This window comes from Thermobia domestica, chromosome 1, assembly GCF_964235325.1.
Source record: "Thermobia domestica chromosome 1, izTheDome1.hap1.1, whole genome shotgun sequence".
Lineage (NCBI taxonomy): Eukaryota > Metazoa > Arthropoda > Insecta > Zygentoma > Lepismatidae > Thermobia > Thermobia domestica.
Genome location: NC_137454.1, coordinates 119,916,421 through 119,938,934, shown reverse-complemented (window position 1 = coordinate 119,938,934; position 22,514 = coordinate 119,916,421).

Genomic DNA, 22,514 nt, shown 5'->3' with positions numbered 1-22,514 from the left:
CGTGGTACATGTGCATATTGTGAAGAAAATGACAAGTACTCTCAAAGTCTGCAATCTGCCACAAGTTTGTATGCAAAGCACCTGTACCAGCGAACCGCTCTGAAAGGACTGTCAGGTCTAACCAAAATACCATGTGTGACAGGGACTATCCTAACAAAGACAGCATATTTCTATGTATAAATTTCTAATGTTACAGTACTATAATTCAGGTATTGTTTGAAAGTGCCACGAACCGCCACTGACAGTGTATACAACGTTTAAAATTTACTGTAATATAAAGAACGATCAGGTACTTTACATATATATATATAACAAAAACCACGCCTGGTTCAAAATGACCCTGGCTCAGTACTTTACGTAACATTTTATGCTTGGTATTCTAAGAGTTAAGGAGTAGGTTATATTTCATATAACTTGGGTGCTGAAAGGAGACATAAAGCTCCAATCAATGTATTAACGTTAAAAGAACTCAACAATAACTTTTTCTCTTTTTAACGGCCTCCAAGTTTCTCTTAGTAATGGAAGTACTGGTATGATTGGTTAAAAGAAATGAATCCTACAGTAGAATGAAAGGAACGAGTCTCTGAAAAGGATCAGATTTCCTCCAGTGAAACCAAAGCGAAATAAATCAACGTACTTGATGGATCGACTCACAGTAGATTGATAAAAAAAATAGATGCATGGAGATTATGGATGGATCCACTCAGGAGGACTCAGTTGACGGCTCTTAATATATGAAACTGTCGAAGAAGACGAGATGAACTAGATGCTGGACTTCACTTGAAATGGAGAAGAAAAGATATCTTCTATACATTTCTACAAAAATGGTGTATGATTGTGGCTACGTGATTTCCCAGCGTGACTGGGATTGTGGAGAGCAAAATCATACACCCTAAATCAGTGGTTCTCAACCTTTTCTGACTAACGACACACTTTACAGAACATCCAGGACAACACGACACACTTGTTTGATATTTTTATTATAAATAATAATAATAATAATAATAATAATAATAATAATAATAATAATAATAATAATAATAATAATAATAATAATAATAATAATAATAATACCTATTAACCCTTTTGTTGGCAACAAGACTTGCGTTGCTCAGAAAAAAATGCAGCATGTGATCTCCGTGTCAAGTAGTTGCAAAATGAGACATAATTGCACATCTTATTTACATGTTTTATTTATAAAAGGCTGTGACTTAATGTATCTCATAGGATACATTGCCGAGAATAGGTAGCCACAACCAAAGTATTCAAAAACATTATGTATTCCAAAGGATACATTGTCAAGAAAAGGGTTAATAGTAAAACCAATTAGTTTTTATAATGACTGGGCATTGAGCATTGTTGCTACGCTGAAGGTGTTCACTGGTACAGTCTGTCTCGATTTTAACTAATTATTATTAAATTCTTCATGATTTTTAAATACTAAAATTTCGCGACATAACTTAAGGTACTGCGTGACACACCACTGTCGCGACAAATCGGTTGAGAACCACTGCCCTAAATGATAAAACAAAATTTAAAAAAAAAGTGAAAATCTGACTCCTCTAATTGGTAGATATTTCACCGTAAATGTTCATAGATCCGTTCATACAGTACACATCAAAAACATTCCTTATGTTCAAAAGTATTTTTTCAAAGCATGTCGACACTTTTACACCGAAACACGTATCAATTGAGGACGCCAGATTTGCAATATAAACGTTCAGATCATTCAATGAAACAGTAATTTAACATGTATTCGATAAAATCTTGATATAATTATTATCTTTAAGTGGTTTGATACCAATTTCAGCGGACAACTTTAAACATAAATCAGGCATAAACACAAGTAGTTGATCACGGGTCCCCAAAGCTTAGGTATTTTCTAGATAATGATGTAAGTACGATGATAATACGGAGGAATCCCAGCAATAATATAGTAAAATTCTTCTTTTTTAACCTGGTAACATAAAAGCCCGAGAATACTCGGATGTTTAATTTTATCTTAAATATAAAATTTAGAGTATACTCGTGTTAACCTCTGTTTTATAATAAAGTGCATAATTGTGGGCCATTTTCCTTTTTTCCCGAGGTGACATTTCATTGAAAGTGTGAAATTTATACTTTTTTTTTTTTTGTATCTTTGATCTATTCTGGGTATCCTGACTATTCTTGTTTCATGTACCTATGCCAATTAAAGCCTGGGCAATGAACGTGTGAAAGTAACAAAATGAAATGAGATTTTTTGAAAAAAAAAAAAAAAAAGAATCAGCCGGGTACCAATAATCTTACGTTGTAGAATGGACTTCAAAGCCAAAAAAAGTAATTATAGTTTTACAGTTACAACTCAAGTTTGGATTCTAGTATACGAATGATGGCCAGCTACAGTCTTCCTGTTGCACATGCTAGTAAAATAATAATAATAATAATAATAATAATAATAATAATAATAATAATAATAATAATAATAATAATAATAATAATAATAATAATAATAATACATTTTTCATTTTCATTCGTGGACCGAATGAAAAATACTCTCGAGCCACCATTGCCTATCACTTACTTTTGGTACGTTATTATTAATATTATTTTTAACTTGGTACTGGAAATAACATGTAAGATACATTACTTAGGCTCTGCCAATTGTTTCATATTGTAGTTTTTTTCTTTTTCTTTTATGTTTAATGATCTTGACGTTCTATTTGTATTGCTCGCTCGTTCACACGCAACTGTTTCATTACTACACGACACCTAATAATAATAGTAATAATAATAATCGAATTCAAACTCTCACTTTGATTTCGATTCAAATAGTATATGAAAATATTTTGTTTATGCTTATGTATGTGGTGCTTGCTATATGAAGGAGAAAGTGTTTATATGAAATCAAACGCACCAGATGGTATTTCAAAAATAATCTTCTTTTATCGACAGTATGGACTCCGTCTGTGGACGCCGTTTCTTTCTCCTTCATCCGAAATGGAAACAAATAACTTCTGACGTTAATTACGCATACATCTGTCTTTCGCTAAATTAGCAATTCCGAAAGACGTACAAAGTCAAGGTCAACCAACATATAAATGGACCAATGCACTATTATTTTTTTTCTGCAAAATTTTGAAAAATTCTTTTGTATAGTCCCTCACATAAATCTCTGACGCGACAGAAAGTGTTGTCAACTAAGTACACAAAGAACCACTACAGTGTATCAAAATGTGATTAGTTCTTAAAGGTTAATCAGAAATGACAAATAGGGCCCTTCTGAAGACTCAAGAATACTTATATTTTGTTCGCCGTTGTCCTAGTTGTTTGTTTTCAAACGCCAACTAGCGACAGTAAAATGTTTTTCTGTTTCTTCTTCCTTCTGCAATCAACATTATGCTTTTAGCTGCCGTTGGTCCATACTAGGTAGTAGTTACCGAAACGCAATGATGTTTGAAAGATGAGAAATCAATATACGTCAACCAAGGTTACCACGTGCACTTGAGTGAGAGACAGAGAAAACGGTATACAGCAGATCTTCACCTATGTATAACGTATAAGTTACCAAGGTACCAAGGAATCTAAAGACTATCGTATGACAGAAGAGTACGTGAAAATAGAACAAATGTTTCAAGAAAGAAACGCTGTGTGTCAAAATAAGCATTATGTGTTGTAGCAGAGGTTTATGTGTTCTACTTTGTTAGATTTTGCAAATATTATCAATAACGTGTCACTATTGTGAGAATGCTTATATTAACCCCTTCAGGACCATAAGGTTTCTAGGCTTTAAAAAATGTAATTTTTGAGTAATATAGACTAAATGTAACATATTAGTTCCAAAAATCTACACCTCAAGTTCATCGCACCAATGATTACTTCGTTATGGCCTGGGACAAATATGTCCCTATGGACGATAAAGACTTCGGTTCCTGTTTGTGTAATTCTCAATGAAAAATTTTGCTATGATCTGTCTGTATTTTAGCGGAGAAATTTTCCTGTACGCAGGATCCATGCTCCGTTTTAGTAGCGTGCAAATACAGTGATCGTTGTTCACTGATATATAAAGCAAAAAAAAAAAAAAAAAAAATATATATATATATATATATATATATATATATATATATATATATATATATATATATATATATATATATATATATATATATTCGCCTTGGATTGTCTGTCGTAGGTAACCTTTTTCTGATCCATCAGATCAACACCACCCATATAGTTGTTATACTCAGAGACTATTTCAGTGCAAGAGACTTGTATTTTTCCTGCACTTGTTCTTTGTTTTCTGATTGCTGTTATTACTTCATTGGAATGCAAAAAGTTTGAAAGCAGAACCACAAATTTGTTATCTATCATATAACACATGTTATTCCATTTGATGACAAGACTTGACTTTCCCGTCATTCCATGTCTTGGTCTTTCTTTAGAGATTTTGGCATATACTTTCTGTGAGTCCACACCGTTCGCACAAATATATCTATTTCATTTGTGCATTCACTTGAAGTAAAGGAGAATTGAAAAAAAAATGTCTATGTAGATCTCACAGTATAAGTTCTCAATAGGTTTCGATAGCACCATGACTACAATCTCTCCTAGTCCACAGTTCGGGTCAGTTTTCTTCCCTGTATACAAGTCACATTGATATAAGTAACTAGTCATTCAATCACATCTGCAAAATATCTTGAAACCTCATTTTATGGGTTTTGCTCTTTATGAACTGCTTCATTATATTGTGCCCTTTGAACTTGATGTGTTCATCTATGGATTGTTGCTTGCTTGGGTTTCTTGCATTCTGAAAGCAGCGATTGAAATGATTGATCACAGGTCGTATCTTAAATGCTCTGTCTTAATCAGGATCAGTTCTAGAAAACATCTCATTATTTGCAAAACGAACGCACTTCTGATTAATTCGAAACGTCTTCGAGGCATTACATTTGCTATGTATGGCACTTGAAGGTCAGGATCCGTAGACCAATAATCCTTCAACGACGGAACAACATGGTAGCTCATTACCAAATTCATTCTCAAGAACGCACGCATTTCTTCCAATTAATTTGGTAAGGAATGCCCTTTTGCTTCATATATAACCCACTTTGCTCTACAGTAAGTGCAACCAAACCATTAAAATCACAAGTTTTTTCGAACACGTCTACAGGATCCGGCTCCACATTACAATCAACATTTATATTTACCTTTCCATAATATAATCAATATAATCCTGATACACTGCTCTGCCAGGTTTCCAGTTGAATACGATTTGTTCCTTCTGGATTCTCGTACTGGCACATTTTGTTTTAGAATTTCTTGACAAATTCTTGATTTCTGGCGATGTTGATGAGAAAGAAACTGGTGACAAGGCCGAGTTCTCTGTAGCTGCTGACGTTGATGGAACAGGACTATCGTATGTAGGGCTTGTAAAATGGGTTTTTGAATTACAACTTCCTCGCCTATACAGTCGACATCATCCTCAAGAAAGCACAAGTCCTCATCATCAAGTCGTAGGTTATCTTCATCACCACTATCGTACGATATGGTACGAGTACTATCGAAAATATGTACTCGAAAATCTCAAAGAATACACTTGTGTAAAATCTCATTTTCTTACCGACCATAGGAACATATATGTCCCATAGAAGAAAAACGTCTATATATTGAAAAGTAACAAACATATAAAGTATTCAGTTTATACATAGGCTACACTAGACACATACAAAACTGCCACAACTAATAAATGTAGTTAATTGATGTTTCACAGAAAACCGATTTGTACCTTTAAGAGCCACGATACAAAAAAATGAACTATTCTCAACGATCGGTTGCAATTTTAGGAAGTTTCAAAGAAATGGGACAAATATGTCCCTTGGACGTTAAGTGGTTAAGTATCATCATGTTGTACGTTGTATGCAGCCATAACTTAAATTTTATTAATACAGTAGAGCGTCGATTATCCGAAGTAATTGGGGGACATGGGTGTTCGGAAAACTGGTTTGTTCGGATAATCGAACTGTACATGTTTATTTGCCATGCGCGGAGCGGCACGCCTGAACTCTCTGTTGCTGTGAACAGCTTTGATACTGCCGCTACTTCTACAGCCAGTGCCAAACCGACAGAAGTGTGCTGATTGTTGAAACACAGCGACTGGCGGCTTGGCCGGTCAGCAGCGCCTTATGAAGGCCCCATTAGAAGCAATGTTCCGCCAGCGGTGGCTCAGTGCGGCGACTACTGTGGGAAACTTGGTTTGGGAGTGAGGGGGATGATGGACGGTAGGGTGGGAGAGTAACAGGTGCGAGCGAGTACACAGTTCGGTTAAGCGGTCGTTCGGTTGACCGACGTTCGAATAATCGACGCTCTACTGTAGTATTAATATTAATATTTGGGCCTCCTAGAAAAAGTTATTTGGGCCTCCGCAAAATTCGAAAATAGGCCACTTTTTCAACCTTTCTCTTACTCTTTGTGGGCCCCAGGAGCCTGTGGGCCCTCCCGCACGGCAAGGTCTGCGGGGCCGTTAGTTACTCTCTTGGACCCGTTCCATAGATGACAAATCAATTAAGGTGACAATATTGACAAATATCAAAGCCATACGAATAAATATTATTTACAAGGCCCTAGTAGTAGACATTTTTTTTTACTGAAATGGGCCCACGGCTCGTTTTTGTTTTATTTACCTTTTGTGTGATGCTTTGTTTATGTAATGTACTAAACCTGTTAGATACTTCGTTTATAATTTCGTGTTCGTATCGTATATGGAGGAAGAAAATTTTATCTTAAAGTGCCCCCTTCCCTCGAACGGTGGAGAGTTTTAGGGATGCGCACGAGACGAGTCGAGACAGAATTTTCCTGACAAAATTCGAGTCGAGACACAGCTCTTCCAATAAAGAATAATACATTTTTCGGGTCGAGACATTAATTTTTCACGATTAAAGAAGATTGATTCAGAAGATTAATCAGAAAATGAATCTTAGAAAGCTACATTAATAGTGTAGCCTTTTACGTTAAAATATTTGGTACTGTTTCAAGTGTGTGATGTAGTTTCTGTCTACTGGCATGTCCCATTTGAAAAACAAGGGATAGACGGTCAGACCTCCTCCTCTCACGGATATTTTTCTGTTAGCTCTCCTCATTGCTTTAGTGGGTATTCCAAGGAGTTCCGGGTTCAAATGCTGGTGAGGTAATATCGGTTCAGATTCAGATTCCATTTCAAACTGTAGGTTCCGTCTTTGTTGGTTATGAAAAAGAGACATATACAAATCAATCAATCTTGTTTATATAGAATAAAATGATTGTGCCAATTATATAAAATTTGTCTCTGTATAAGTTATTTTAAGATTAAAATTTTAAAAAAAATACTCTTGTGCGTGTGTGTGTGTGTGAGAGAGAGAGAGATTTTAAGATTAAAATTAAAGTAATACAGGAAAGAAATAGAGAGATAAACTTCGCAATTTGGTGTCACTAGCAAATCTAGACAACAGAAAACATCTGATGCTAATGATATTGATATGTACTATAAGTTATCAGTTGGATTTTCTCTCTGGATTTTCTCTTAATCGTATCAGTTGGCGCATACTTTATATATACATACTCATAGTTTTATTTATACCGATTTTGTTTTATATGTAATACTGTTTGAAGATGATACCCACACTCACAAAGACAGATAATGACGCAAACTGATACATTGAAAATTTTAGGTAAAGCAGTAGACATGACCGGGAGAAAATGTTTTAAACAATTAAAGCAATTAGCAACTTAAAGATAGTTACAAAAACTATACAATTTATAAAGAAATAAAACATTTGAATCAGACTGCCATAGGGGTGGGTAATTAGAGGTCAAAACTGTAGAATAAATTGAAACTTTTCGGGAAATTATCAGTACGTAGATTTTCTGGGAGATGCGTCATGAATTATAGGGATGCTTACTTGATAAAGTATAGCGTCGCTTTTCTAGAGACGTGGATGTAAGGTTCAAGCTGAAATCACTACCATAATGCGGAAGTGGCTTTTCTTCGAGAAATCTAATCTAGAATCCACTGGCGTCTCTGGCACGCAAAATTTGGGGGGACATCAAAGAAAGCGATTTAAATGGTACTACCTGGCCCAACCCGTTTATTCATTTCGATTCCATTTGTTACCTTTCTGCTTACCTTCACAGACCGCCTAAGACATTTCAAGAACTCGATTACAATCGTTTCACAGCCTGAATTTTATATTCCAAATAAATATAATTATTATTATTTATATGGTATTCTGTCGTTAGTAAATAAATTAAATTAGAATAAAGTATTGAATATTTTGTACTTCAAAATATAGGGAGACACGTCCCCCTCGTCCCCCCTTCCCCGCCAGAGACGCCCGTGCTAGAATCACGTGCAGCAAGGCATGCTGGCACTCACTAGACCAGTACGGAGGCTTATGAATTACAGGCAGATGGACATCTTTGTTATTTCTGCTTAGAACCTATCTGAGTGTGCTATTAAAGTCAAGGGAAAGAAATATAAAACTATATAGCGTACATAAAGGAGTATTTTGGAAAGATGCAGAACTTCAGAGCTTCAAGATTTCTCCCTTATCTCCAGAAAAATGAGATTTTTACCGTTAGATTTTCTTCAATTCCATATTTCTGTAGCGTTTGGCACATATGCATTTCGATGATTCATGATTTACTATGATTCAAGATAATCGCTGACCTCAGACTTGTGTTGAGGTAGCAAGAAGGAAGTTTTATTTTATTCTTTTAAAGTCTTTTTTTAGCAAATGATTACGACATGAAAAATGTTGACTACATGCAACAAATGACTAATGTACTTCAAAGCAACTATTCCAAGAAACAGTAGAGTCTGTACAAAAGTCATAATCAGTCAACAAAATAAATTGGTAATAGATTACTGAATGCATTCTTGTGGATTTATGACCTACTACTGTACCTGCTTGCAGTTATATATATATATATATATATATATATATATATATATATATATATATATCAAAGTTTTAATAATGAGCTCTACAGATGAATAGATGTATCCCAACCAACTAATGAAGAAGTTACGAAAACAATACATATCCGTAAAATCACATACCTATTGGGAGCACGTTGTCTCAGTGTTACAGAGCTTAGACTTCGATTCCAGCACCCAGCCAAAGGGCTATGCGGGGAACGAACACCATGTGTGTGGGCGTTCTCAGATTTCTTCCATTTCCTTCCATTTGCGTCATCCCACCAATATCATCCGTCTCACAATCAGTCTTTCTTAGCCTTACTGGATAATTGCGGGACATTGAACTAAAAATATATCAATGTATCCGTTTCTCTGTATATCAATGTGTCATGTTGCATCCACTGTGGGTGACTACAGGGAACTCAAGCGCTTCTCAACTGATCTCTGGACTTCTCTTACACTCTCGTGGTGTTTTACACATCGAAACATGTGGTTAGGTGTAATAATTTTCTACCTGTACTTAAGCTATCTATCTATCACATCTGATGCGTTGAATGCAGAAGGGAATCAAGTCCATTTCTGACTATTCTGGATATATTTCATCTTTGAGATCTCCATCGAGTTTCTTTCAAAGCTTAAAAAATCTATGTCCAGGTATTGTAAATAACTCTTATTGTAATAATAATAATAATAATAATAATAATAATAATAATAATAATAATAATAATAATAATAATAATAATAATAATAATAATAATAATAATAATAATAATAATAATGTGTTAATTTTTCCATGTACTTAAGCGCGCCATACAAACTTTGGTTCTTTTCTTAGTTTTATAAATAGGCTTGATTCTCTTATGCTATGAATACCGCATTTGGAGCTGCTAACTCTTCTTCTCGTTAGAATTTTAGTATCAAAGCCAAAATTCCTGAAGTTCCGCTACTAACTACATTAGCACTGTATTCGGTATAGGTGATTTGGATTCAATTCCCGATGGGAGCTCATTTGGTTCGTACATCACATTAAGCTATAGGTCTACGTATCATGTAACTTTGATACTGAAAGGTTCGTTAAACTCCAACTCAACGAATTAATAGTGTGAACTTTTAGTTTATGTATAAGAACTTTTGGCAGTTACCAACGAGACGAAATTATTTTTTCCAGTCTCATAGGCAACACTAGTTCACCCAAGTCTTAGATCTCCATTACTGTTTCAGTGTTAGATGATCCATAGTAAAAGATTGTAAATTGATTAAGTGACTGAACAAACATAATGAATAGCATTTATCAACATTTAAGGATTGTCAACATATTCCAATAATATCAATACTTAATGTTTAAATATTGTTACATCATACCCTTCATAAACCTCTCGTGACACAGAAGGATTCTGATAACTAGATGAGATGCAGAACAAAATCAATGCTGTAATATTTATCCATAAGTAGAAGCTTTGCCTTGTATATAATTAAATACACACTAATTATTTGCTGAGGGAAACTATATATTTTCATTAAAAATTAAACGTGTGTTACAGTTTCACCAACTAGCTCTTTGGCTTCATCGTGTCTCATAGTGTCTGATAAAGCCAAAGAGCTAGTGAAACTGTAACACACGTTTAATTTTTAATCAAAATATATAGTTTTGCTCAGCAAATAATTAGTGTGTATTTGAAATCAATGCGTTAATTTTGTACGTACATAAATTTACAAAACGAGAAATGGAAAAAAATCGAGACGAAACGAGAAAAGCATTCAAGAAAATAGACCAGATGAGAATTGTTTTTCAAGAATCGAGATGAGACGAAAATTTGACCAAAAAAAAAATACAAGATGGAGACGAGAAAACCTTATTTCTGGTCTCGGAGAAAACACTAATTGTCGCTTTTTGATACAGAGTAAAAGCATAAGCACATCTCGAAAATGAAAACCTGAGTGTGACTTTGTGCTAAGCAAAACTCTTACCTACTTACAGTATATCCTTAGCTCTTATTGATTTTGTTAATAACTTATAAATTGAGCAACGGTATTAGCTGTTCACTTTTTACCTATTACACTAGTTAACAAAGGTTTTGTTACATAAAAGGAAATACCTGTTCTTAAAGGAACTTTTTGCGCTGAATTCGAATATGCACTCGGTTTTTCTCCATCACGTACGATTTTCCCGTAACAGAGGGATTTTCGGGAAAATCCCTCAAAAATTTCCCTTTTCGTTTATTTTACACCCCAAGATCTTGTCCCCTTGCATATACTAACATAGAAATTATACCTAAGTATACTTTGATTCATATTTAACAAACCCTCCAAGTTTCGTAATAATCGCTTTATTCTTTCTAGAGAAATAAATATGTTTGTATGTATACTGTGTGTACTGTTTATTGCACCTTATAGTAATGCTTTCAGATCTCTTAAGTTGAGGTAAAACGTTTTGCTTTATTACCACAAACACATATATAAAATATAATACAATATAATTTACAAGTGTGACAATTTACAATAAACAATAATACAAATGTACCAAAAGGTCATGAAAAGACAATCAAAACTATCACAATATATGAAACTTCCATTGGGTTACAAAAACGTACACTACTTCCTTCTTTTGTAAGAAATGTTGCATTCTCTAACAAGACCCCAACAATAGGCCCCCATCATTAAAGGATCCCATCGTCCCTGGTACCTTTTCTCCATTGCCATTATATCTTGGTGGAATCTTTCCCCCTGTTCGTCGCTGAGAGCACCTAGGTTAGCAGGAAAGAAGCTGAGGTGGGAGTGCAAAAAGTGGATTTTTAAAGACATCCTACATCCCAACTCTTTGTATTTCTGTATCATGTCCTGTACGATTTCTGTGTAACTCTCAGCTTTGTTATTGCCCAGAAAGTTACGCACAACACACTTAAATGCTGTCCAGGCAGCTAGCTCAGCACTGTTTAACTTGCTGTCAAAGCTATCAACAAGCATTAATTTCCTAATTTGGGGACCAATAAACACTCCCGCTGAAATCTTAGCATCACTCAGGTTAGGGAACTTATCTCGCAAATACTTGAAACCTTCACCAGATGTGTCCATGGCTTTGACAAAGTTTTTCATAAGTCCTAACTTGATATGAAGTGGCGGTAGTAATATCTTATTAGGATCTACCAAAGGAGCGTATTTGACGTTGCATTCTCCAGGTACGTAATTCACTCTAGGTTCCCATTCCTTCACTTCATAATGTTTGTCATCAGCTCGGCTATCCCATAAACATAAAAAACATTGGTACTTCGTGTAACCGCACTGCAGTCCTAATAAAATACCAACTACCTTGAGATCACAACATATTTGCCAACAATGGTCCTTGTAATTTATAAGATTTAGCAAAGTTGACATGGTGTCATAGGATTCCTTAATCTTCACTGAGTGCGCAAGTGGTATAGAAGGTTTTTTTATTTCCATTATGTAAAAGGACAGCTTTAAGGCTGACCTTTGACGCGTCGATAAATAACCTCCATTCTTCTGGAACGTAAGGAATTCCTAGCTCCGCCATCAACCCATTTATATCCGTACATACGCACACATTATCTTGCATTGAGAAATAGCTTGAAAATTGAACATGCCTTTTCCTGTACACTGATATGTTCGTTTCTGCATCCAATAAGTTCCACTGCTGGAGCCTTGATCCCAGAAGTTCCGCCTCTTGTTTTGTCAGGTGCAAATCACGGACTAGGTCATTAAGTTCACATTGCCGGATGAAATGTGGCTCGCGAACACAGTCAGGGATGAACGTTGGATCCTTGGATGTACATGTTGATGTCGATGGTTCATCAAGGTCATGATCATCATCAGAGTCTTTTGGCCATATCTCTTCCCAGTTGGTAGGGGGCTCGGGAAGTGGAAGTTCTTTTGCATTCTGTTACATTTGATAACAAATATTGATAACCATCTCATGAACAAAACGAAAAAACTTGGAGAATTGTATATATATGTATTAAGATATACATATACTGTACGTTTAAAAATATATACGTTGGAAGTACATTCTATTTTTATACACGTTTCTAATTTACAGAGAGCAATACAAGTGTGTTGTTGACTATTGTAAATATTCATTTTATGTCTGTGTTTGTAGTAATAAAGCAAATCGTTTTTACCCCAACTCAGGAGATCTGAAAGCATTACTATCAGGTGCAATAAAAAGTGCACACAGTATACATACAAATATATTTATTTCTCTAGAAAGAACAAAGCGATTTTTACGAAACTTTTAGAGTTTATTAAATATAAATCAAGGTATACTTAGGTATAATTTCTATGTTACTATATGTAAGGGGACAGGAGCTAGGGGAATAACATATCTGAAAAAGGGAAATTTTTGAGGGAATTTCCCGAAAATCCCTCTGTTACGGGAATACTGTACGTGATGGAGAGAAACCGAGTGCATATTCGAATTCAGCGCAAAAAGTTCCTTTAAGATCAGGTGATTTTTCTCATGTAACAAACAAACAGTTTAAATTTGTTAACTAGTGTTAGCTATTCACTGTCCTTATTCACTACTTTGTCTTTCTTCAATTGATCTGGATTTTCTATCAAAGAGAACTTCTTTTGAACAAAATGGGAGACTGACGCAATAATTTTACGTGTATTTTTTTAAACCCACATCACAAGTCAATTATTTTTAGAAATTTTATTACATCGATGATCAAACCAGTGCAAAATGATTACAAATGTTTCTATTTAAATCTTTATTTATTTACGTGTTTTATGTCAGGATTCTGACGGTTGGAATTTACTGTTCACATACAGTATCCTACATATTCCTTCCATGTACGTATACACAATCTCAAAATTAACTCCAACTTGCAACTCATTCTTTTCATTTTTCTTTCTGGTTTTCCAGAGTTTTTGGGTCATCCCTTGTTATGTTATCATGATTAAACGAGACAACATTACAATCAACAACGGAAACCGGAACTTGGGATCGTTATCAGTTATTTGCTGTCAATATTTTTCAATATTGTAAATTTCCGTGAACGTTGTAACATTGTAATATCCGTTCCTTTCAATATCGTAATATTGTTTAATTTATTTATTTATTTATTTTTGCTTTGTCAGTTCTGTCCATAGACACGATTGCCCTCTCCCCAAATGATTAAAGGAGCAGAAAACAGTTTAACTACTTTTACACAGTACGATTCAAAGGTTCTCGAACTTCAAATTGAAATTTTCAAATTTATTTAAGAGAATGTAGTGATGTATACGATATACATTACATAAGTGAATATCTACATTTTACACGAAATACATTTAAATACAAAAACCTTCCAATACATTTGTGAAATACTGAAAATTGCCTCCAATAACTTTAGGAAATGAAATCTTTGAGTTTCACTTCCTACACGATTATGCCTGTCAGGATAAAGGAGACAACGATTAACCAAGTGGATAATGATGGAAGAATTGGTGGAATGAGAAAGTGGGAGGAAATGGGACTACCCCGAGAAAACCTATGAGCACGATGATGTCCACCACAAGTTTATATTGTCCACAAGTCCATTAAATTCAAATCATAAATTGAGCTAGCAACACACACAATTTGCTATTTTTTCAGTGTGTTAGCTGGAATGTCTCTTACAGTTTTGATTATCTAACTAACTGATTAACTCTATGGCCTATGGAACTCGGAGGTTCAATGCCGGGTTCACAAAAGCTCTCCACTGACTTCTATCCTTAGCCAACAGGATCCAGGTTCTACTTTGTATTCCTATTTCTGCGAGATCCATCTTAATATTGTCCTCCCATCTGCGCCTAAGTCTTTCTAATGGTCGTTTTCCGATTGGTTTTCCAGTTAAGACTGTGAAGGCGTTCCTACTTTCTTTCATTCTGGCTACATGACCTGCCCACCTGAGCCTCCTAGATTTGATGACCCTAACAATGTCTGCTAAACTGTATAAATTATGTAGTTCCTCGTTATGAAGTTTCCGCCATTCCCCATTCCCTTTGATCCGAATATTTGTCTCAGGTCCTCATTCTCAAATACTTTCAGTTTACTTTGTTCCCTCAGAGTAAGCAACCATGTTTCTCAACCATACAGAACAAAAGGCATGATTATCGTTTTACATATTTTAAGCTTCAAATTCCTCGACGGAATTCGCGACGACATGAGATTTTAAACTGAATAATAACGAATTCCCTGCTTTTAGTCGACATTTAATTTCTTCATGGATATGCTTTTCACCTGTTAATATTGATCCTAGATATTTGAAAGTATCCACTTTATCAAAAGTGCTATTATTATCTTGTATCGCAAATATTGAAACATCCTTTCAGATAACTCCATAAATAAAAGTCTAACGGATAGAAGTCAAGTGAGCAGGGAGGCAATAAATTATTCGATATCAGTCAATTTAGAAAGAATTCGCGGTGCATCTAACAACATATATGCTCGTGTTAGTGTATACCATATATATGTTTGCCTCACCCTACTGGATCCAACAACACCATCTTCTTTTCCAAGCATACCAATAAACTCAGTGATATTTTCAACACATGTAAATTTATAGTTGTACCATACCGGAAAAATGTGTTCCACAATTCAATGCTCAGGTGTTGAGGTACGCAGGAATCAATCGATTCACTAGCACATATTCTCTATGATACACCACTCCTTTTTTTTTTTTTTTTTTTTTTTTTTTGTACCTACGGGTTCTGAGCTGGCTACGGATGAGATATGCTTATAGAAGTACTGGAATACATATCATTGAAGAGATACGTGACGATCTGCTTTCAATACTGTTCGAAGTGAAAAAAGGCAGAGGCGGTATGTTTTATTACGATTTTGACTGAACATACCGGCTATCTAAATGTTGAAATGCAGTGAGGGTATGTTGCCTAAAAGATTGCATTTCTATATTTATAATGACTGAAAAGCATTGGAGAGCTTCTCTGTAGTAAAATAACAGGTGTGAGGGTGTGTGGAGAGACTTTGATCCCCTGCTAACAACTTTCTGAAAAAAATCTTATGTGTATTATAGAGAATTGCACACGAAAATGCTCAAAAACCCAATGAGGATATTAACAATTTTCTGCGGGAAAACTCCAGGTCCCTCCCCAACTGTGGCGTATTCCAAACCACCGGAAGGTCCACCCCCAAGAAAACAACCCCTAAATCCGCCCACGCTCAAAACACGGTATTTATATGCATTAAGGTAAGAAGATACACATACACGCATACATAACAAAGAAAACAATTCAATATGGCACATCAAAATATAAACTAGGTGAACTTGTTTGAAGATACCTCATTTTAAAAACAAAAAATAGGAAAAAACTAAAATGTCGGTGTTGTTAACTGAGAAATTATTTCTACATAAGAAATAAAATCCTTTTACATGCGAAGCTATTCTTCAAATACTGTGTATAAAAATTGATTTATTAAACATGTTTAACATCTACTTTCCAGTGACTGTATGTTTTAATCACTGAAAAACCAGAGACGGTATGGTATGCCTTCATTACTGAAAAACCAGAGGCGGTATGGCATACCACCCTATACCGCCTCACTTCGACCATTAGCTTCCAACGATGATTCGGCTCAATCCTCATTTACAACACAAATCAAGCGGCATCTACCTACAAAGTAAATTTCAAAGTGCAACGTTGTCTCGAATATAGCAAGATGATAAAGAGCGCAATCGTGCCATCAATCCATCAATTCTCACGAAGCGGAAGAATTGAGCATAGTGGCCCACATTATCGGATTGCCCCCATGACGCTAGGAGAGTACGGTTGGTTCATACAGGAGTATGCCTACACACATGGACATGTTTCTTCACAGTGTCAGGTAAGATGGAAAATGCAGTCCTGACTGACACACAAGACTTTCGACTACCTGGGAATCTCATTTAAATTATAATTTCTCATTCTTAACTAATCATTTCTTAAACATAATGAAAGTTATCTTTAAACATATATGGAATGAGTAACTCTATATGGAGAGGAAATATTAACTTTGCATACAACGCATTGCACAGTACGAATAGTTGGTACACGTTTAGCTTGATATGTGCACATACTTTTCAAGCGAACCTCGTGCAAGTGAAATAGCAACAAGAAATACCCAGACAATAAGGTGGGAACGGGTTGCATCAAATATTTTATAGGATGCTTTACAATTGTTTCCATCTACGATATTTAATGTTGTAGACCAGCGTTTCCCAATTTTTATGACGTCGCGAACTCCTTGTAACAATTATCAGTATTTTATATATATATATATAAAATACAATCCTAATAGTTAGACCTAATACTACGAATTCAACACTTACCTAACGTGAAGGGTAGTGCTGTTTTTCAGATGTCAACTTCCGTGTGACTGGATCAAAAGTTGAATATTTCAGACGCAGATCTGGCTCCACGTTAACCCTGTTCCTACAATATGTTTATTTTTCACACGTAGGAGATGAGAAAATGTTCTCTCGCACAGAAATATAGTAGTAAATGACAGCAGATATCTCACAACCGTGTTGGGAATTTCATGATAAACAGGGACAAATTGGAACACATAAACGTAGTTGAAAACCCAATGATCTCAAATGGCCAATCATACTTTCAGCAACATCACTGTAAAGGGATTTGGCGTCGGTTCGTCTCTCTTTTGCACGCCAGGGTCCCTCTTTTAGGGCCAATGACCTAGAAGTACATACTACCATGCCCTCAAAAGTTTGGCAAGAGTACCTTGGCCTACCCCTATGGGAACATCTCCTTACAGTTTGGAAATTGTCAAATTTAAAATGATGGTAGTATAGGACCAGGGTAATGTACCTCTGTAAATTTAGTTGGTTAATCTCGTTCCCTTTTATGGGTATAAAATTGCCAAAAATATACATTTCGGGGGTTTTTGACCTAATTTGTCCTCCATAATGAGATTTTATTACGTTATATGGTTATATGGTTGAATATAGGGGTCCATTATCTTTCATAGGACATGGGTACATTGATGCTCCCTTCTGAAATTTGGAAGAAGTACATAAAGCCACCCCTTAAATTTGAGAAGTCAAAAAACAAAATATGGTAAATATTCTTTAGGACTCGAATATATACTTTTGTCAAATTGGGTATTTTTCTTATCCTTTTTTATGGATAAAAACTGCCAATATATTCGTATTACTAGGTGGTACCACGTGGTCAAATATTGACCAATTTTTTCTTCTTTGATGAGCCTCTAACACATCATGTGATTACGTAACTCAATTCACCATCTGAGATATTTGATGGTAAGTGGTACTTGGAGCAATCTGATTGGCTGATCAGTAGAAAGTTATTCTTGATGCAATTTGATTGGTTGATTACTTTCAAATCTTTATTTTTCTATGATTTTAAAGTTTTTCCTAAAATTTTTAGTTAGAAAAAAATTCGATCTGTGTTTAATATTTCAAATTCTTAGTTTCAAATATTTTTGATCTTAAGACCGTAGTTATGACTGACAGTCCAAAGTCATTGCTGGAAAAATTCTAGGACTTAAAACCTCTTATGCAATTGTTCAAACCGGTTAATATGCAAAAATAACAATTTCACATTTTCTACTTTAGTCAAAACTCATATTCTGTCATTAGTAGAAAACTATCTCTGCTGCAATCTGATTGGCTAATCACTTTCAAATTTAAATTTATTTTTTAAAAATTTTTGAAATGTTTGAACTTTTTGATCACTGATCAAATTTTTAGTTTGAAACATTTTAATCTTAGTATTCCAGTTACGACTCAGGGAAAAATCATGAAATCTGGTAGTTAAGTATTAAAACTGATTAGTATGCAGTAACTATAATTTGATACCCTTGAACTAACCTAACCTAACCTAACCTAAGCTTGTCCTTAAAATTTAGGGACAAGTCATAATCTAAGGCCATTAGTCGGAAGTTACCCTTGGTGCAATTCAGTTGATTGATCACTTTCAAATGATTTTGAAAACTTTTTTTAAATTTTTTTTTATAATTGTTTTAATTTTTTTGTTTGAGCATGTTTAAATTTTTCGAGTTTGAAAATATTTGTCATTAAAATATTTTTGAAACTTTTTTATTATACTTTTTAGTTTCATTGAACATTTCATGAAAATTATTTATAAACATTTTTAGTTTGAAATTTTCCTTTAAAAAATTGCATTCAATGATAAACTTTTAGTTGGGATGTTTTTACACTCACAAAAATATCTGGACAGCTATCCTTTATGATTTAATAGGATTTTACTACGAAAAAGCCAAATATTAATAATATTTATTTCTAAAGAATAAGTATAATTTATTACTTTGGCTTGTGTTTTGGTCCACGTGACTTTTTAACGTTGTTTCAGCGGAGGATTTTAGGTTATATTCAAATTCGATAGAGGCCTAATAATGTGCGGATTTGTGGATTGCCCCAATCTTTTGGAGATGAATTTAAGATATTTAGTAAGGAGCAAACCTTCCTTGTAATATCTAATTATTATCCTTATTATTTGGTGCCAATTTTTAGTTTTTGTCCTTGTTACTGTGATTAAGGATTCAATTTATGACTACTATGTTGACTTTTTCTTTGAGTTTATTATTTTTATTTGTGTTGTACAAGAATAGGAGAATATATTGTAATAGCTGCCGGCAATCTTCTTCATCTTCTTTACTAAGTGGCTTGCGGGCAATTGCATAGACTATTTCTTATCAAGCTAGATCGTCTTTAATTTTATTATCTTTTATATTTTTTATTCGAAAGTTTAAAGTTTTATAAGTATATAGTTAATAAAATTTTGGTCATTTTAAGGTGAAAGCATGATTTTCATTAATTAGATTTCTTTTGTCGATTTCGTTATGATAAATTAATATATCTTGCTGAAAGTGTTTCTTACCATTTTCTTTAAATTATATTCTGTTTTCTGAAGAAATAAAAGTTCTATTTATTTCTTTTTTTGATCTAAATGTGTTAAGTTTAGTATAAAGTTTATAGAGTATTATTTCTATTGTATGTTTTCAAAACACATGCTTATTCTCAGCCAAATATATATTTTATTTAATATTATATCTCATAAACTGGATAGATAAGGAATAAGTAGAAAATAGGCAAAATAAATAAAAGTGAGAATTTGTCCAGTTAGAATGTAAGATTCCTTTACAGAGCGAGCACCAATTCAGGTTAAGAGAAAGACAACGGATACTATGATTCAGGATATAATTTGAGTGACAGGGTACATATGTGCATTTTTCTGGCGTGGCAGAAGAGTATAAGGTTTTTATAGTATAAGTAGTATTAATGCTATTATTATTATTATTATTATTATTATTATTATTATTATTATTATTATTATTGTTATTATTATTATTATTATTATTATTATTATTATTATTATTATTATTATTATTATTATTATTATTATTATTATTATTATTATTATTACGTGGGTCGTTCATTATTTAAGTTTCCCTAAGCTGTAAAAAATATTTTTTAAGATACATTTATAAACGATACATACATGTGTAGGTGGGTCCTTCCTCACTTCTCAACATAATCCTAATTGAGATTTAGGCATTTGTTCCACCGTTACAGCAATTTGTCCAAAGCTTTTGCAAAATGATAATAATAATAATATAATAATAATAATATAATAATAATAATAATAATAATAATAATAATAATAATAATAATAATAATAATAATAATAATAGTAATAATAATAAAATCAGAGCTCTGGCTATTTAGAGTTCTCCTCACGTTCCTTTTCCCTCCTTCATCTGATCCGAAAGGTCCACCGTTCATCGGAAGTGTATTGATGGACAAATGTCCCATCTTCTGTCACAATACACATGAGGAATGCATTGCGATCTAGCTAGTATCACATTAAACCTTCAAGTCTGCAACCCATTCTCATTTGTCGATTTGTTTTCTTGGACAAGATGATCCACACTGCCAATATTCTAGCCCAAATAACCAAAGCCCTGTTTTTTTCTTTCCAAAGGGTTTGAACAATTTGGTGCAACGCTAGGACAAATGCATGAATCTCAATATGCATTATGAGGAAAAGTGAGGAAAGATACACCTACACATTTATGTATAAATTATAAATGTATCATAAAAATATTTTTACATTTTTACAGCTTAGGGAAACGAACGTCCCTAGTATTATTATTATAAAGCCAATACTATCCTTCACAGAAAAGTAGGAATGGAATGGAATTTTATCATTATTTCTATTTTATCATTAGTTCTATTGATACTAGCCTTTCCGTATGTAACCAGCTTTACTCTTGAATAAGGCGGGATTATTTAGTACACAGGAATTAACACACATAAATTCTTACAAAATTTCAGATTTTCATGGTTTTTATAATACATTTTAAAACAGAAAAATATGCTTTCTTTAAGAAATTTAACAACATAAAACAAATCTTTTGAAGAAATTTACTTTTAAATAAATTTTATATTTATGCATGACTAAACATGGCGACCTCTGAAAAATGCAATCTAAAGTTACTTTTAAAGAATTTAAGAATTTAAAAAAATGATTTTATACGATTTCATACACATTTTAGTAGGAATTGTTTTATTTTGTTTATTTTTTTAAAGTAAGCATATTTGTAAGTACCTTTTTTTTTTTACTTATTTTTACTTTTTAATGGAATTTGTTTGTTATTGTTTTTCAAGAAACCATGTTTTCTTAAACATATTTTAAATTTTATTTTAATATATTAAAGTTAATCTTAAATTTATAGGTCATAGCGAGAGAAATGAGGTCATAGGAAGGTGGAAAGAATACGTTGAAGACTTATATGAGAGTAGGGATAGACCGTGCAGCCTAAATGTTGAAGTGGAAAATGAAGTAGGCGAGGATGATAAAGGATTTAGTATTCTTCGGGATGAGTTTGAAAAGGCTATATCCGAGATAAGGAATGGAAAGGCAACAGGAATAGATAACATACCAATCAAATTCATTAAAAATATAGGAGACAAGGGAAAGAAAGAATTGTGGCGACTATGCAATGAAATATATGAAACAGGAGAATGGCCAAGAGACTTTCTGAAAACGATTATGATACCGATGGCTAAGAAATCGAACCCAAAGAGATGTGAAGATTATAGAACTATTAGCCTCATATCTCATGCAGCTAAAATTCTGCTCCGAATACTGAACAGAAGGTTATATGGAAGAACAAATAAAGATGTTGAGGAAGAGCAGTTCGGGTTCAGAAGAGGCAAGGGCACAAGAGATGCTATTGGATTATTAAGGGTGATCGGTGAAAGATTTATAGAAAAAGGGAAAGAGGTGTATGTTGTATTTATTGATCTAGAAAAGGCTTTTGACCGCGTGAATTGGGAATTGTTGTTGGGAGTTCTAACAAAGATAGGGTTGGAATGGAAAGATAGAAGACTCATAAGAAACTTATACATGAACCAACAAGCAAGTGTTAGGATAGGGGAAGAACTGACGGAAGAGAGTGCAATTGGAAGGGGAGTTCGACAAGGATGCTGCCTCTCGCCAACACTATTTAATGTCTATCTAGAAGAGATAGTGAAAAAGAGTTTACATGATGATGATGGTATTTCGGTAGGAGGTAGAATGATTAGATGCATAAGATTTGCAG